The following is a 19,765-nucleotide window of genomic DNA, read 5'->3' as shown; positions in this document are numbered from 1 at the left end:
AGTTACTCACTGAAGTAGATAGCTGTATTGATGAAGATCCTGACAGGTAGAAGTAGTTGAATTGTAGGCACCAAGGTAAGGAGAGCATGCCCTTGAGGAGCGAGTACCCGATATTAGAGATGTGAATCGTGTCCTCGATCGTCTTAACGATCGATTTCGGCTGGGAGGGGGAGGGAATCGTATTGTTGCCGTTTGGGGGGGTAAAATATCGTGAAAAATCGTGAAAAATCGTGAAAATCGAAAAAATCGCAAAACCGGCACATTAAAACCCCCTAAAACCCACCCCCGACCCTTTAAATTAAAACCCCCACCCCCCCCAAATGACTTAAATAACCTGGGGGTCCAGCGGCGGTCCGGAACGGCAGCGGTCCGGAACGGGCTCCTGCTACTGAATCTTGTTGTCTTCAGCCGGCGCCATTTTCCAAAATGGCACCGAAAAATGGCAGCGAAGGTTCCGGCGCCTCGCTGAACGACCTCCTGCAGTCGATCTCCTGCCGGCGCCATTTTCCGTACGGAAAACGATTCGCGGCGGGAAATCGCTCCCTGACCCCCGCTGGACCTCCAGGAACTTTTGGCCAGCTTGGGGAGGTCCTCCTGACCCCCACAAGACTTGCCAAAAGTCCAGCGGGGGTCCGGAAGGACCTCCTGCCGTCCAATCGTGTTCGTCTATGGCCGCCGCCATTTTTCGGCGCCATTTTGGAAAATGGCGCCGGCTGAAGACAACAAGATTCAGTAGCAGGAGCCCGTTCCGGACCGCTGCCGTTCCGGACCGCCGCTGGACACCCAGGTTATTTAAGTCATTGGGGGGGGGGGGGTTCGGGAGGGTGGGGGATTTAATTTAAAGGGTCGGGGGTGGGTTTTAGGGGGTTTTAGTGTGCCGGCTCACGATTCTAACGATTTATAACGATAAATCGTTAGAATCTCTATTGTATTGTGTTCCATAACGGTTTAAGACGATATTAAAATTATCGGACGATAATTTTAATCGTCCTAAAACGATTCACATCCCTACCCGATATCCCAGATAGGTAACTGAAAGAAAGCATAAGGGCCCCCGAGGAGCTGGTACCCAGGTTAGTGATGAATGACCCTGAAGGGCAGAGAGAGCTTCCCGTGGCAGCAAGGAAGCAGCAGAGCAGCTTAGACCCGAGGCATTCCAATCCTTGCAAACTCAATTTGTTAGCAAATGAAGGGCAGGCTAAATACCAGGATGTCGTGACTTCACTCCAAGGGGACGCCTCCCACCATGACATGGATAAAGACGTGGGTGGTGTGCGCACGAGCACCCTAGGAGGTCCTCAAGAGAAACATGGCGAACACTGTCGCCGTTGCAGTTCCAGGGACGCCGGAGAGAGCGGCATGAAGACGCGGCAGCAGCCATCTTTCCAAGGCTTGTGGAGAGTGAAGGAAGAAAGGTGAAGCACAGAAGTCGAAGCCGTCTAAGACTGATGGACACAACAGGAACAAAGTCAGCAAGGCTTTACCCAAGGCAAGTCTTGCCTCACAAATCTGCCTCACTTTTTTGAAGAAGTTAATAAACATGTAGATAAAGGTGAACTGGCAGATGTAATGTATTTGGATTTTCATAAGGTGTTTGACAAAGTCCCTCATGAGAGGCTTCTAGGAAAAGTAAAAATTCATGGGATAGGTGGCGATGTCCTTTCGTGGTTTACAAACTGGCTAAAAGACAGGAAACAGAGAGTAGGATTAAATGGACAATTTCCTCAGTGGAAGGGAGTGGGCAGTGAGTACCTCAGGGTTCTGTATTGGGACCCTTACTTTTCAATATATTTATAAATGATCTGGAAAGAAATATGACGAGTGAGGTAATCAAATTTGCAGATAATACAAATTTATTCAGAGTAGTTAAATCACAAGCAGATTGTGATAAATTGCAGGAAGACCTTGTGAGACTGGAAAATTGGGCAGATGAAATTTAATGTGGATAAGTGCAAGGTGATGCAGATAAGGAAAAATAACCCATGCTATAGTTACACGATGTTAGGTTCCATATTAAGAGCTATCACCCAAGACAGAGATCTATGTGTCATAGTGGATAACACATTGAAATCATCGGTTCAGTGTGCTGCGGCCATCAAAAAAGCAAACAGAATGTTGGGAATTATTAGAAAGGGAATGGTGAATAAAATGGAAAATGTCATAAGGCCTCTGTATCGCTCCATGGTGAGACCGCACCTTGAGTACTGTGTACAATTCTGGTCACCACATCTCAAAACAGATATAGTTGCAATGGAGAAGGTACAGAGAAGGGCGACCAAAATGATAAAAGGGGATGGAACAGCTCCCCTATGAGGAAAGACTAAAGAGGTTAGGACTTTTCTGCTTGTAGATGGCTGAGGGGGGATATGATAGAGGTGTTTAAAATCATGAGAGGTCTAGAATGGGTAAATGTGAATCGGTTATTTACTCTTTCAGATAATAGAAGGATTAGGGGGCACTCCATGAAGTTTGCAAGTGGCACATTTAAAACTAATCGGAGAAAGTTCTTTTTCACTCAACATAAGAACATAAGAACATAAGAAAATGCCATACTGGGTCAGACCAAGGGTCCATCAAGCCCAGCATCCTGTTTCCAACAGTGGCCAATCCAGGCCATAAGAACCTGGCAAGTACCCAAAAACTACGTCTATTCCATGTTACCATTGCTAATGGCAGTGGCTATTCTCTAAGGGGTAGATTTTCAAACCACGCAATTTGGCGTACTTTTGCTGGCGCATCAGGCGCAAGCAAAAGTATGCGGGATTTTAGTAGATACGCGCATAGCCGCACGTATCCGCTAAAATCCTGGATCGGCGTGCGCAAGGCTATCAATTCCGTATAGCCGGCGCGCGCCGAGCCGCGCAGCCTACCCCCGTTCCCTCCGAGGCCGCTCCGAAATCGGAGCGGCCTCGGAGGGAACTTACTTTTGCCCTCCCCTCACCTTCCCCTCCCTTCCCCTACCTAACCCACCCGCCCGGCCCTGTCTAAACCCCCCCCCCCTTACCTTTGTCGGGGGATTTACGCCTCTCGGAGGGAGACGTAAATCCCCGCGCGCCAGCGGGCCGCTAGTGCGCCGGGACGCGACCTGGGGGCGGGACCGAAGGGCGTGGCCACGCCCCCGGGCCCGCCCCCGGAACGCTCCCGACACGCCCTGAAAACGCCGCGCGGTTCGGGCCCGCCCCCCGACACGCCCCCCTCAGAAAAACCCCGGGACTTACGTGAGTCCCGGGGCTCTGCGCGCGCCGGTAGGCCTATGTAAAATAGGCTCACCGGCGCGCAGGGCCCTGCTCGCCTAAATCCGCCCGGATTTGGGCGGATTTAGGCTAGCAGGGCTCTTAAAATCCGCCCCTAAGTGAACTTAATATGTGTTCCTATTGGCTGGCTGCCCTCTTATCTATTGATGTTACCTGCACACACCGTGCCCTAACCCTGGCACCAGGGGTGTTGTGATCTTCCTGCACACACAGTGCCCTAACCCTGGCACCAGGGGTGTTGTGATTTTCCTGCACACAGTGCCCTAACCCTGGCACCAGGGGTGTTGTGATCTTCCTGCACACACAGTGCCCTAACCCTGGCACCAGGGGTGTTGTGATCTTCCTGCACACACAGTGCCCTAACCCTGGCACCAGGGGTGTTGTGATTTTCCTGCACACAGTGCCCTAACCCTGGCACCAGGGGTGTTGTGATTTTCCTGCACACAGTGCCCTAACCCTGGCACCAGGGGTGTTGTGATCTTCCTGCACACAGTGCCCTAACCCTATTAATACCAGGGGTGCTGTGATCTTCCTGCACACAGTGCCTGACCCTGACTGCCCTAACCCTGGTGCCAGGGTTAGGGCACTGTGTGCAGGAAAATCACAACACCCCTGGTGCCAGGGTTAGGGCACTGTGTGCAGGAAAATCACAACACCCCTGGTGCCAGGGTTAGGGCACTGTGTGTGCAGGAAGATCACAACACCCCTGGTGCCAGGGTTAGAGCACTGTGTGCAGGAAAATCACAACACCCCTGGTGCCAGGGTTAGGGCACTGTGTGCAGGAAAATCACAACACCCCTGGTGCCAGGGTTAGGGCACTGTGTGTGCAGGAAGATCACAACACCCCTGGTGCCAGGGTTAGGGCACTGTGTGTGCAGGAAGATCACAATACCCCTGGTGCCAGGGTTAGGGCACTGTGTGCAGGAAAATCACAACACCCCTGGTGCCATGGTTAGGGCACTGTGTGCAGGAAAATCACAACACCCCTGGTGCCAGGGTTAGGGCACTGTGTGTGCAGGAAGATCACAACACCCCTGGTGCCAGGGTTAGGGCACTGTGTGTGCAGGAAGATCACAACACTCCTGGTATTAATAGGGATAGGGCACTGTAAGAGATGACTGTAGTAGATTGAATAAAGATCTGATGTTTCTGCTCTCCTCACGCCAAACAAAAGCAACACACAAGCAGAGAACCCTTCTTACAAAGCTGAGCTAGTGAGTTAAGTAGGAGGAAAAGTAAACATACTGGTGCCAGTGTGGCTACTTAAAAAATACACTTACCAACAATCAATTACATATATTTGAACTGTGTACAGTTGCAGCCAGGACCACCTTTCTAAAATGCACAGTGATTGGCAAATTCAACATGCACGTGCCTGCTAACAAAAATAATAAACAAACAAGTTCTAGTCACGTGAGTGCTGATCATCACATGTCAAGCTTCCAACTGTTTCCATTTCACATCCCCCCAACCATTACCTCAGTGGTAACCTTGGTAACATCAATAGATAAGAGCACAGCCAGCCAATAGGAATACATATTCATTCCTAAGTGACCTTTACTGACCTGGGAAGTGTGAACACTTTGTTTCATTTTCTGTTGCTGTTCGTGAGTTTCCAGTTCCATTTCCCATCCCCCCAACCATCACCTCAGTGGTAACCTTGGTAACATCAATAGATAAGAGGGCAGCCAGCCAATAGGAACACATATTCATTCCTAACTGACCTTCAGTGACCTGGAAAGTGTCTATTTGTATCATTTTCAGTTAGTGCGCACTAACTCGAGTTAGTGCGCACTAACTGGGAGTTAGTGCGCACTAACTGGGAGTTAGTGCGCACTAACTCCCGTTAGTGCGCACTAATCGGAAAAAACGATTTTTAACGATTTTTCAACGAAATAATCATGCCAAACACGATTTTCTTCTCCTGCCACACGATTTCAATCGTTAAGACGATATGGCACACGATTCACATCCCTAGCAATTAATAGCAGTGGCTATTCCCTAAGTAAAATTGATTAATAGCCATTAATGGACCTCCTCCAAGAACTTATCCAAACCTTTTTTGAACCCAGCTACACTAACTGCACTAACCACATGCTCTGGCAACAAATTCCAGAGCTTTATTGTGCGTTGGGTGAAAAAGAATTTTCTCCGATTAGTCTTAAATGTGCTACTTGCTAACTTCATGGAATGCCCCCTAGTCCTTCTATTATTCGAAAGTGAAAATAACCGAGTCACATCTACTCGTTCAAGACCTCTCAGGATCTTAAAGACCTCTATCATATCCCCCCTCAGCCGTCTCTTCTCCAAGCTGAACAGCCCTAATCTCTTCAGCCTTTCCTCATAGGGAAGCTGTTCCATCCCCTTTATCATTTTGGTTGCCCTTCTCTGTACCTTCTCCATCGCAACTATATATTTTTTGAGATGCGGCGACCAGAATCGTACACAGTATTTAAGGTGTGGTCTCACCATGGAGCGATATAGAGGCATTATGACATTTTCCGTTCTATTAACCATTCCCTTCCTAATAATTCCTAACATTCTATTTGCTGTTTTGACTGCTGCAGCACACTGAGCCGACAATTTTAAAGTATTATCCACTATGATGCCTAGATCTTTTTCCTGGGTGCTAGCTCCTAATATGGAACCTAACATCGTGTAACTACAGCAACGGTTATTTTTCCCTATATGCAACACCTTGCACTTGTCCACATTAAATTTCATCTGCCATTTGGATGCCAATCTTCAAGTCTTGCAAGGTCCTCCTGCAATGTATCACAGTCTGCTTGTGATTTAACTACTCTAAATAATTTTGTATCATCTGCAAATTTGATAACCTCACTCGTCGTATTCCTTTCCAGATCATTTATATATATATTGAAAAGCACCGGTCCAAGTACAGATCCCTGAGGCACTCCACTGTTTACCCTTTTCCACTGAGAAAATTGACCATTTAATCCTACTCTCTGTTTCCTGTCTTTTAACCAGCTTGTAATCCACAAAAGGACATCGCCTCCTATCCCATGACTTTTTAGTTTTCGTAGAAGCCTCTCATGAGGGACTTTGTCAAACACCTTCTGAAAATCCAAATACACTACATCTACTGGTTCACCTTTATCCACATGTTTATTAACCCCTTCAAAAAAATGAAGCAGATTTGTTAGGCAGACTTCCCTTGGGTAAATCCATGTTGACTATGTTCCATTAAATCATGTCTTTCTATATGCTTTACAATTTTGTTCTTGAGAATATTTTCCACTATTTTTCCCAGCACTGGTCAGGCTCACTGGTCTATAGTTACCTGGATCGCCCCTGGAGCCTTTTTTAAATATTGGGGTTACATTGGCCACGCTCCAGTCTTCAGTTACAATGGATAATTTTAATGATAGGTTACAAATTTTAACTAATAGATCAGAAATTTCATTTTTGAGTTCCTTCAGAACCCTAGGATGCCTACCATCTGGTCCAGGTGATTTGCTACTCTTTAGTTTGTCAATCTGGCCTACTACATCTTCCAGGTTCACAGTGATTTCGTTCAGTTCGTCTGACTCATCACCCCTGAAAACCATCTCCGGAACTGGTATCTCCCCAACATCCTCATTAGTAAACACGGAGGCAAAGAATTCATTTAGTCTTTCTGCAATGGTCTTATCTTCCCTAAGAGCCCCTTTAACCCCTCTGTCATCTAATGGTCCGACCGACTCCCTCACAGGTTTCTTGCTTTGGATATATTTTAAAAGGTTTTTATTATGAGTTTTTGCCTCTATGGCCAATTTCATTTCAAATTCTCTCTTCGCCTTTCTTATCAATGTTTTACACTTAGCTTGACAATGCTTATGTTTTATCCTATTTTTTTCAGATGGATCCTTCTTCCAGTTTTTGAAGGATTTTTTTTGGCTAAAATAGCCTCTTTCACCTCACCTTTTAACCATGACGGTAATCATTTTTCCTTCCTTCCACCTTTCTTAATGCGCGGAATACATATGGACTGCGCCTCTAGGATTGTATTTTTAAACAATGTCCATGCCTGTTGAACACTTTTAACCTTTGCAGCTGCACCTTTCAGTTTTTTTCTAACTATTTTTCTCATTTTATCAAAGTTTCCCTTTTTAAAATTTAGTGTTAGAGCTGCAGATTTACTTATTGTCCCCCTTCCAGTTATTAGTTTAAATTTGATCATGTTATGCACTGTTGCCAAGTGGCCCCACCACCGTTACTTCTCTCACCAAATCTTGCGTTCCACTAAGAATTAAATCTAAAATACCTCCCTCTCTTGTTGGTTCTTGAACCAATTGCTCCATGAAGCAATCATTTATTACATCCAGGAACTTTATGTCTCTAGCAAGTCCTGATGTTACATTTACCCAGTCAATATTGGGGTAATTGAAATCTCCCATTATTATTGCACTGCCAAATTGGTTTGCTTCCCTGATTTCTCTTAGCATTTCATCATCTGTCTGACCATTTGTCCAGGTGGACGGTAGTATACTCCTATCACAATACTCTTACCCAACACACATGGGATTTCTACCCATATAGATTCTACTGAGCATTTAGTCTCTTGTATGATCTTTATCCTGTTGGACTCTATTCCCTCTCGGACATAAAGTGCCACACCCCCACCAAGTTGATCCTCCCTATCATTGCGATATAATTTGTACCCTGATATAGCACTGTCCCATTGGTTATCCTCCTTCCACCAAGTCTCTGTGATGCCAATTATGTCAATCTTATCATTTGCTGCTATACACTCTAACTCTCCCATCTTACTACTTAGACTTCTGGCATTGGCATACAGACATTTCAAAGTGTGTTTTTTGCTTGTTTTAACAACCTGCTTTTCAGTTGTTTGGGATAATTCGGAAATCATTAGCTTTGGTGATTTTTTACATATAGGTATATGAACTATGTTTGCATTTAATGGAACCTCTCTGTTGGGATGCCCTAACTCTCCTGTTTCATTAGTATCCTTCAAGGATACTAATCTGTTCCAACCCCTTAAATATTTTTGTTGTTCTTCTCTATACCTTTTCTAATTCAACTATATCCTTTCTGAAATGGAGTGTTCAGATCTAGGGATGTGCAATCGTTTTCCCCGAATTAGGCAATGTCAATGAAATTGCCTAATTCGGAATGGTTCAGGAGAACCAAAAAACGATTGAATTTTTTTTGAAATTTTGGAAAAAATCATTTTTTAGTTACTGCGTACTAACTCCCGTTACTGCGCGCTAACTCTGCCAGGTTAGCACACACTAATTCCCATTAGCGTGCACTAACCCGAAAATCAGGGCCCCCGAAAAAAAAAACCCCGAACCACAGCAAAAACGAAATTCCTACAGGGGGCGCCCGAAATGAAGCCCGACACGAAATTTTTACCCGAAGCACATCTCTATTCAGAGCTGCGCACAGTACTTAAGATGGAACTGCAGCACTGATGTGTATCGAGGCATTATGATATTCTCTGTTATATTATCCATTCCTTTCTAAAGAATTCATAGTATTCTGTTTGTTTGTTTTTACCACCACCAAACACTGAACTGAGAATTTTGACATACTGTCAATGACGTCAAGATCCTTTTCTTGGGAGAATATTCCTAACACGGAACCCATCATTGTGTATCTAAATTGGGATTATTTCTCCCTATGTGCATCATTTTGCACTTGTTTTTATTAAGTTTTATCTGCCATTTAGGTGCCTAGTTCTGTAGCCTCACAATAGCCTTCTGTAGTTCCTCATAATCTGCCTGTATTTTAAATACTCAGAATATTTTTTGAGTCATCAACAAATTTGCTCACTTCATTTGTCACTCCCCTTTCTAGATCATTAATGAATAAGTTGAACAACACTGGTCCCAGGATAGATGCTTGGGGCAGTCCACTATTTATCTTTCTCCACTGGGAAAACTGACCATTAAATCCTTCTCTTCCAATCCACAGTAAAACAATGCCTCCAATCCCATGGCTTTTTAGTTTTCTGAGGAGTGTCTTATGAGAGACTTTATCAAACGCCTTCCAAAAATCCAAATAAACTATATCAATCAGCTCCATTTTATCCACGTGCTTGCTTACCTTCAAAGAATTCTGATAGATTAGTTAGGTATGACTTTCCTTTCCTAAATCCATGCTGTCTCTTTCCCATGTTGTGGGCACTATTAGTTTCGGGGGGGGGGGGGGGGGGGGGGGGGGGGTTGGCCACACATTTTCCGTGCACTATTACCCCTTACTGTATAAGGGGTAAAAATAGCGCGTCGAAAACGCGCGGCCAAACGGGGTCTAACAGTGCGCTCAGCTTGAGCGACTTTACTGCATCGGCCCGTTAGTAATCTCAACTGTTTAATTCCCTCCCTCCTTCCCTCCCCCCCACTCTACCCCCCCACCCCTGAGTTTACTTTTCTTATAAATTCTTCCCTGAACTCCTAATTACCTTCAATTTCTTCTTCTGCCATTACATAATAGTTCCTTACAACTTAGATAATAATAACAAACTGTCATATTACTTGTGAAATTGGTTTTCAAATTCTACCTATTAATCTTTAATACTAGTCTTTACTTCAAATACCTAATAAAAATCCTTGCTACAGCCTAAATTTTGCCTTACCTTATCTATATGATTTTAAGGAACTAGTGATAAATTAAATTAACAAAATGTCTTTCATTCAATGCAACAATTGTGAAGCTTATGTCCCAAGGCCTATCATTTGGAGAATCAAAAATTGTCCCTTTTGCCTTCAGTTGTCTAAAATTAAAATTGAGCACATTCATCTAAGGGAGGAAATGTCTAGGTTTCAATTAACCTCCCCTTCCTTGAACCATATAGTATCTCTTGCCCATCTTCCACAGAAACCCAGGAAAAAATGGTTTACGGTGGGCTTTGATAGAAAAAGATATGACAGACACACACCTTCCCCAACTTTACAGCATTTTGTGCATTAACCCAGACTCTCACACAAATGTCAGAAATCCAGAATTCAAAAACCCATGAACAACTGGATAACAGTGAACTCTGGCAGAATAAGGCCTGTGATGAAAAGACACTCATTCTCCCCAATGTTACCTCTACATAATGCTTTTTCTGCATTGGAGAATGAAGAAACCTCAACTAAAAGTGAAGTCACCGTGAAGCCCTGCAACAGAATCAAATGTCATAAAAGAAAGCTACTTCTGCTGGGAGACTCAATCATCAGAGAAACCAATTTGGGAGCACTTTTTGATGGTGACCCAAACGTTAAATGCATTCCAGGATCCTCAGCTAGTAGAAATGCAAAACAGCCTAAATCATTGAAGATGAAAGTAGGAACTTTGATATCAGTGTTATCATCCAACTGGGGACCAATGACCTCAATAGAAATAGTATCCATAAAGTATAAAAAGATTTCCAAAATTTAGGCAAAATAAGACACACTGGAAAGAGTGTTTCCTTTTTGGAAGTATTACCTGTTCATGAAAAGGGAAATGAGATGCTATGCCATATAGATAATGTAAGCTTCGTGGACCCTTGGGCCGATCGTAACCAGGAGATGGAATACCTTAGAGAGGTAGAGACCCCGGTTCCAACCGGGAGGTGGTGAAGACAGGCTCGCGGACAGCTGAGAGGAAGACACGAAGGGCCCTATGCGACCAAGGACCAGGAGGAGAGGCTGACCCTGGTGGAAGAGGATCTTCGCCCTGGAAGCCGGTACTCCCCCGAGAGGAGCTCGTAGGAGTCCGGCCGCTGGGACTTAGGCGATTCACCCTGGAAGCCGGTGTCCCCCCGGGAGGAGCCCGTAGGAACCCGGCCGCTGGGACTTAGGAGATCTCTACCGACGGAGTCGTTGCTCACCAGGCCAGGGTCAGGTGCCGGAGAATCGCCGTCAGCCAGTCCGCGTCTAGAGCCAGAGGATCGTCGTCAGCCAGTCCAAGTCAAGAGCCAGAGAAGTACCGAAAGCCAAGCCGAGTCGAGAGCCAGAAGTCACCGAAGCCAAACCAGAGTCAGGAGCCAGGAAGAACCACAAGCCAATCCGAAGTCGAAAACCAGGAGATCAAGCGACGAGCAGGAACACAGCAACTGGGAGCAGGATGAACCTGGGAACCTCGTTGCAAGGCCCTGAGGAGAGGGGCTGCAGGGCTTAAGTAGCCCAGTCGCGTCTGATGTCACTGGAGGGTGGAGGCAGGTTCCCCGCGCCTGGCCCTTTAAATCTCGGGCCGAGACGCGCGCGTGCCCCTAGGGGGCGGAGCCAGCCGCGGCAAGACGCCGGCTGCTTCGGCGGCGCGGCAGCAGCACAGGGGAAGCGGAGGCAGGCCTGGGCGCCGCGTGGGGACACCGGAAACGTGGCGGCACGGGCCCTCGGAGGCTCGGGGAGGGCTGGAGCGGAGCGGAACCGCGCAACTGTGAGTGAAGCGGCCGGGGCCGACCCGGAGCCGCAACAGTACCCCTCCCCTTACGCCCCCTCCCGGGGGGTCGTGGTTTGTCCGGATGGCGGAGGTGGAACTGCCGAAGAAGGTCCTTATCCAGGACGTGGGAAGCAGGCTCCCAAGAATTCTCCTCCGGGCCGTAACCTTCCCAAGACAGTAGGTACTCCCAGCGGTGGCGACGGCACCGGACATCCAAGACCTCTTGTACCGTGTAGATGACATCCGGATCCGAGGAAACATTGGAGGGCTCCGGCGGGGAAGCCCGAAATCGAGAGAGTACCAGCGGTTTGAGGAGGGACACGTGGAAGACATCATGGATCCTAAGCGAGGAGGGCAGTCGCAATCTATAGGATACAGCCCCTATGCGTTCGGCCACCGGAAAGGGTCCAATGTAACGAGGCGCTAATCTCATGGAGGGGGTCCGCAATTGAATGTGCTTAGTACTTAGCCATACCCTTCTCCCGGGTAAGAATACCGGAGCGGGCCGTCGAGACCGATCTGCATACGTCTTGAAGCGAGCTGCAGTGCTGCGGAGCTTCTCCTGCGTGGAAATCCAGAGGTGGTGAAGCTGGCTAGCCGTTAGCTGTGCTGCCGGAGAGGTAACGGTCACCGGTAATGGCAGTGGGGGTCTTGGGACCCTCCCATAGACTAGCTGAAAGGGGGACTGTAGCGTAGCGGAGTGCTTATGGCGATTGTGAGAAAATTCCGCCCAGGGAAGGAGAGAGACCCAGTTGTCTTGGAGCTCATCCACAAAAGCTCGGAGAAAGGTCTTAAGAGACCGATTGGTCCGCTCCACTTGGCCGTTACCCTGGGGATGAAATGCCGTGGTGAAATCCAACTGTATCCCAAACTTTTTGCATAATGCCCTCCAGTACTTAGCCGTAAATTGGGGACCGCGATCCGAAGCGATATGCGAGGGCAGTCCATGTAGTCGGAAAATATGCTGGACAAAGAGGTCAGCCAGCTCAGGAGCCGTAGGTAGCTTGGGTAAAGGGATGAAATGTGCCATCTTAGAGAAGCGGTCAATCGTGACCCAAATTACGGTTTTCCCCTCAGAAGGAGGCAACTCCACCACAAAGTCGGTGGATAGGTGGGACCACGGTTCTGTGGGAATAGGGAGCGGCTGGAGTAGACCCCACAGGCGTCCTGGTGGCAGCTTTTGCTGAGCGCACGTGGGACAAGACTGAACATAGTGCCGGACATCCTCCTTCACCCGCGGCCACCAATAAAATTCAGTGAGCAACTCAAGGGTTCGCGAAATCCCAGGGTGACCAGCCATCAAGGAGTCGTGTGCCCATGCCAGAACCTTCCTCCGGGAACGGACTGGAACCACCGTCCTCCCCTCAGGTCCTACGTCCGTGGCGGCCAGTAGGACTTTAGCTGGGTCCAATATGTACTGAGGGGACTCCGTTGTGTCGTCAACCTCTGTGGTGCGAGAGAGGGCATCTGCCCGGACATTCTTGGCTGCGGGTCGATAATGAAGCGAGAAGTCGAACCGACTAAAAAAGAGGGACCAGCGGGCCTGTCGGGGATTCAGCCTCTGAGCATGAGACAAGTATTGCAGATTCTTATGATCGGTATATACGATGATCGGATGTTGGGCTCCCTCCAACCACTGCCGCCATTCCTCGAACGCTAATTTTATGGCCAACAGCTCCTTGTCGCCAATCCCGTAATTCCTCTCGGCCGGAGAAAACTTGCGGGAGAAGTATGAGCAAGGCCGGGTCTTGCCGGTCGGAGAGGTTTGGAGCAGCACCGCCCCGACGGCGACATCGGAAGCATCCACCTCCACTATAAATTGGCGTTGAGGGTCCGGATGCCAGAGACAAGTGTCCTGTAAGAAAGCCTCCTTGAGATCCTGGAAGGACTGTCTGGCAGCTGGAGACCAGTTTCGGGCGTCCGCGCCCTTTCGTGTGAGGGCCGTCAGAGGGGCAACCAGGCTAGAGTAATGCGGGATAAACTGGCGGTAGAAGTTCGCGAAGCCTAAAAACCGCTGAAGAGCTTTCACTCCCGATGGTTGTGGCCAACCCTTGATGGCGCTCACCTTGTCCGGATCCATTCGGAAGCCCGTAGAGGAGACAATATATCCTAGGAAGGGCAGTGCCTCTTGTTCGAACTGGCACTTCTCTAGCTTAGCGTACAAGTGGTTCTCCCTTAGCTTCCGAAGAACTTGCCGGACGTGTTGCCGATGTGACTTGAGATCCTGGGAATAGATCAATACGTCATCCAGGTACACGATAACAGATGTATATAAGAAGTCCCGGAGGACCTCGTTCATAAGATTTTGGAATACTGCTGGGGCGTTACAGAGACCAAAAGGCATGACAAGGTACTCGTAATGGCCGTGCCTGGTGTTAAAAGCGGTTTTCCACTCATCCCCTGGGCATATTCGAACGAGGTTGTAAGCACCCCTGAGGTCTAGTTTTGTGAAAACACGAGCCCCTTGGAGGCGGTCCAGCAGCTCTGGAATCAGAGGCAACGGGTAACGGTCTCGGCGAGTGATTTGATTCAAACCCCGATAATCAATACAGGGGCGAAGAGACCCGTCCTTCTTCCCTACGAAGAAAAACCCGGCCCCAGCCGGGGATTTGGAGGGTCGGATGAAACCCCCGATCCAAGTTTTCCTTAATATAGGCAGACATAGCTTGGGTTTCCGGCAGAGACAGGGGGTAGACTCTCCCACGGGGCGGTGTGGTTCCTGGTAGTAAATTAATTGCGCAATCAAAGGGTCGGTGCTCCGGGAGTAGTTCTGCCTTCTCCTTGGAGAAAACATCCTGAAAGGCACGGTACTGAGGAGATACTATTAACGAGGCCGTGCAGAGCGAAATGGGTTGCAGCGGGCGTGCAGGAAGGCAATGACGGTGGCACGCAGAACTCCAGGAGGTAATCTGTAGAGACCTCCAATCGATCACCGGAGAGTGCTCCCTAAGCCAGGGTAGGCCCAGGATGACTGGGTGGATGGATTTTTCCAGGATAAGAAACGAGATTTCCTCCTGGTGGAGGGCTCCCACCTGAAGCTTCAGAGGGCTGGTGCGAGTGGATATTATACCAGGAAGTGGGTTCCCTTGAATGGAGGAAACCCGCACAGGCGGTTCTTGCGGGCAAACCTCGAGCTGTAGCTGTTGTACCAGCTCCTGGAGGACGAAATTCCCCCCGGACCCAGAATCGAGTAAGGCTAGGGTGTCGAAGCCTCCCTCCGGAAGACACAGGCGTACCGGAACGGTACATGGGGAGCTAGGTGAAATGTTGCCTAGGTTCGGGCGTTTCCCGGACGCTCGGTACAGCGGGCCAGAAAATGCCCCTGGCCCCCGCAGTAAAGACACAGTCCTTGGGTACGGCGGCGTCGGCGTTCCTCAGAAGATAGAGGACCACGACCCAACTGCATGGGTTCCTCGGTTGATGGAGTGGTGGCTGCAGGCGGAGACGTCCGGACTCGAGGCGGAGTGATCCTGCGTGTGGTTTGGCCCTGAGTAGGCCGTCGCTCTCGGAACCGACGCTGAATTCGTCGGTCTACGCGCCCAGCTAGTTCAATGAGCTCTTGAAGGTCGTCGGGGAGGTCATGGCCGGCGAGCTCATCCTTAAGACGAGGAGAGATGCCTTCCATGAAGATGCCGTGCAAGCTGTCGGTCCCCCAGGCCAGCTCAGTGGCCAGGGTCTGGAACTCTGTGGCGTACTCCTCTAGGGGCCGATTGCCCTGCCGGAGCTGAAGCACTTCGGAAGCGGCCGTGGAGGCCCGGGAAGGCTCGTCAAAGACTCTGCGGAAGGCTTTGACAAACTGAACCAGATTATTCAGTCGGGAATCCTGTCGTTCCCAAAGAGCTGAAGCCCAAGACAGAGGTCTCCCCTCCAGGAGGGAGATTATAAAGGTCGTCTTGACTCGGTCCGTAGGGAATTGGGCGGGTAGGAGATCGAAGCGGATGTAGCATTGATTGAGGAACCCCCGGCATGCCTTCGGATCCCCTGAATATCGGGATGGAGCAGGCATCTGTACGGGAGCGGCGGAGTCGGGACTGGCCTGGGACATAGACGCCCGGGAACTTGCTGCGGAGGCTCCATCAACGCGATCTGCCAGACGTTGTACTGTCGACATCAGCGTGTCGAGGCAGCTCTGTTGTTGCTGCAACTTCTGGGCCAGGCCTGGAATAGCCTTGAGACCGGCAAGGTCCGCCGGGTCCATGGCCTTGCAATCTGTAAGCTTCGTGGACCCTTGGGCCGATCGTAACCAGGAGATGGAATACCTTAGAGAGGTAGAGACCCCGGTTCCAACCGGGAGGCGGTGAAGACAGGCTCGCGGACAGCTGAGAGGAAGACACGAAGGGCCCTATGCGACCAAGGACCAGGAGGAGAGGCTGACCCTGGTGGAAGAGGATCTTCGCCCTGGAAGCCGGTACTCCCCCGAGAGGAGCTCGTAGGAGTCCGGCCGCTGGGACTTAGGCGATTCACCCTGGAAGCCGGTGTCCCCCCGGGAGGAGCCCGTAGGAACCCGGCCGCTGGGACTTAGGAGATCTCTACCGACAGAGTCGTTGCTCACCAGGCCAGGGTCAGGTGCAGGAGAATCGCCGTCAGCCAGTCTGCGTCTAGAGCCAGAGGATCGTCGTCAACCAGTCCAAGTCAAGAGCCAGAGAAGTACCGAAAGCCAAGCCGAGTCGAGAGCCAGAAGTCACCGAAGCCAAACCAGAGTCAGGAGCCAGGAAGAATCACAAGCCAATCCGAAGTCGAAAACCAGGAGATCAAGCGACGAGCAGGAACACAGCAACTGGGAGGAGGACGAACCTGGGAACCTCGTTGCAAGGCCCTGAGGAGAGGGGATGCAGGGCTTAAGTAGCCCAGTTGCGTCTGACGTCACTGGAGGGTGGAGGCAGGTTCCCCGCGCCTGGCCCTTTAAATCTCGGGCCGAGACACGCGCGTGCCCCTAGGGGGCGGAGCCAGCCGCGGCAAGACGCCGGCTGCTTCGGCGGCGCGGCAGCAGCACAGGGGAAGCGGAGGCAGGCCTGGGCGCCGCGTGGGGACGCCGGAAACGTGGCGGCACGGGCCCTCGGAGGCTTGGTGAGGGCTGGAGCGGAGCGGAACCACGCAACTGTGAGTGAAGCAGCCGGGGCCGACCCGGAGCCGCAACAGATCATTTCAATTCCTGGTTCAAAACCTAGTGGACAGAAAGTGGTTTTGGATACATTGGAGGCTGGGGTCATGTATGGAGCAGTAAAAGGCTATATGGTAAAGATGTCTGTAACAGGAAGGAGGATGCTAAGTGAGAAATTCAGATCATATATCATCAGACATTTAAAGAATGGGGGTGGCAGGAGATGGCCAATGAAATTGACATGTCACCCCCAAGCAATACTGGACATGGGAGGAGAAAATAAAAAAATCAATCAGCTCAAAAAGGGAGCAAAGCTGCCTAGGAATTGCAACAAATCAAGGAAGAAAAACTGGAACGCTATGACTACAAATGCTCGTAGTTTGGGCAATAAAATCCCTGACTTGCAGGCCCTAATGGTGGAGGCGGAGATGGACATTGTTGCTCTTACAGAGACATGATTCACTGATTCTCATGCTTGGGATATGGCCATACCAGGATATAACTTGTTAAGGAAGGACAAAAAGGACAGGGGGAGGAGTAGCTTTTTATGTCAAAAACAATATCCAAGCTACTAAACTGCAAAGAATGTGGGGTAGAGAATAAGCATTATGGGCCATCCTAAAAAATGATGATGGTTCATCCAATTTTACTGATGTGGTTTACAGGCCTCTGACTCAAATAGAAGAACTAGACAGAGATCTGGTCGAAGACATCCAAAAGGTGGGAAAGAAGGGAGAAGTTTGATTGTTGGAGACTTTGATTTGCCAGAGGTAGACTGGAAAATACCTTCCTGAGAATCTACCAGAAGTAGAGAGATAGTGGATGCCCTGCAAGGGGCTCTCTTCAAACAAATGGTAATGGAACCCATGAGGGAGGGAGTTATACACAACCTATTGCTCACTAATGGGGATAATGTAATGTCCTGGTAGGTGTCCACCTCATCACCAGTGATCATCAAACGGTATGGTTTGACATCATAAATAGGATACGGGGAAGTCGCACGAAGACCTGAGTTTTGCATTTCAAAAATACAGACTTTGTTGAAAAAGGGACTTACCTGGAGGTAGTACTAGAAGACTGGGAGAAAATGAGAATCATGGAACAACAGTAGACCAAACTAAAAAAAAAACCAATTACAAAAGCAAAAAACCTATATGTTAGAAAAGTAAACAAAAGTAAGAGAAATAAGAAACTGATCTGGTTCTCAGAGAAGGTGGCTGACATAATAAAAGCAAAAAAAGCAATGTTAAAGAAATATAAAGGATCTCAGAAAGAGGAACAGAAGGAAGAATATCTGTTGAAACTGAGGGAGATGAAGAAATTAATCAAGAAAACAAAATGTTAGGTGGAAGAAAGGATTGCCAAAGAGGTAAAGCGAGGTGAGAAAACATTTTTTCAGATACATCAGAGAAAGGAGAAAGGTCCAAAGAGTTATAATGAAATTGAAAGATGACATGGACCAATGTGTGGAGAGAGATGAAGAAATGGTGGAAATATTAAACAAATACTTCAGTTCGATGTTCACTAAAAAAAAGCTGGAGAAGGATTGTCGCTAGTTATCAAGACTGTGGATTGGGGTGGAGTACATGAACCTCCATTTATAGAAGAGAATGTATGGGAAGAGCTAGGAAAACTACAAGTGGACAAAGCCATAGGGCCTGATGAGGTTCATCCCAGGATAAATTTAATCATTTTTCGGTTCTCCCGAACCATTCTGAATTAGGCAATTTCGCCTTCATGCACACAGATGCTCTATGTCTCTCACACACATAAATTACATACACACACATATATTCTTTTTCTCTCTCACACACACACACATATATACACACTATAACACATGCTTTCTGACTCATACACACATTTACAAACACACACATGCTTTGTCTCACACTCACACATATACATATGCTCTCTGTCACACACTTACATACACACACATGATTTCTGTCTCTCATATACACATGCAAACACAGTAGCCTTCTTTTCCCATGTGGGTTTGGCCAATGCTGCTGCAGACTCCTTAAAAAAATGAAAATATGTATCTATCAGGATGGGGGACAGAGGCACACCCCTGGTTGTCTGGCCAGGCTGCAGCAGCGAGAACTGTCAGTATAGCAGGGACTCTTCCCTTTGACTCCAGTAATCCTTTCAGGTATAGGGAGGGGGGTGCCAGAAACAACTGTGCTGCCATGGCAGTGAAGAGCAGAGTTGGCAGTGAAGAAGGAGGGCTCCTACTCTGCATGTTGCAGCATGGGACCAGAGCAGATAGGTAGGCAATAACATCTTTGGGAAGCTCCCACCGCAATGGAAAAGCTTCTGCTGGGCTTGCAGACCCAGCAGTCATCACCTGGGACCCTCTTAAAGGAGCCAGCTCACAGGGAATGCGGGGTCAGAGCAATGAGGGGCGGCCTTAGCAGCTGCGGCTGAGACTCAGGGCACTGATGTTTAGACTCAAGCAACAAGCCTCAGGGACCCAGTGATAATGACACTCCTGGTTTTTAATATGACCTTGTTTTGTATGTTTCATGTTTATTTCAGTTTGGTTCATTTGCCGAACTAAAATGAACATAAAAAAACTACAGCAACAACAAGAAAAACAAAGAAATAGGGCCTCCCTAGGTCTCTCCCCCAGACCCCTGCTTCAATGTGTTTCTTAAAAAAAAACAAGCTTGTTTGTGGCTGACACCTACACCTATCTTGAGCTAGATTTTGGAACTCTGGAAGCAGAACTCTCTGATGCAGCTATATTGGCATAATGCTGGCCAGTTTGTCTTACAAACATGGATAATTGATTTGAAGGAAGATTCATATTTATCAAGGATTGCCACACAGTACTGAAGATAAATGTTTTTCAAGAGACATTATATACATGCAAATTGTAAGAAGTTGGAGAGGTTCTTTTTAGTAAAGAAACAGTAGCTTCCTGTGGGTTTATAAATATTTTATTCAACACATTTTTGACACCAATGGGGATATAAATATGGTAGGGTTCTAGCACACAAAAAATATAAAAATAAAGGAGGTTTTTCTGACTAGT

The sequence above is a fragment of the Rhinatrema bivittatum genome, chromosome 4 (assembly GCF_901001135.1).
Source record: "Rhinatrema bivittatum chromosome 4, aRhiBiv1.1, whole genome shotgun sequence".
NCBI lineage: Eukaryota > Metazoa > Chordata > Amphibia > Gymnophiona > Rhinatrematidae > Rhinatrema > Rhinatrema bivittatum.
Note: the sequence above shows the minus strand (reverse complement) of the source record.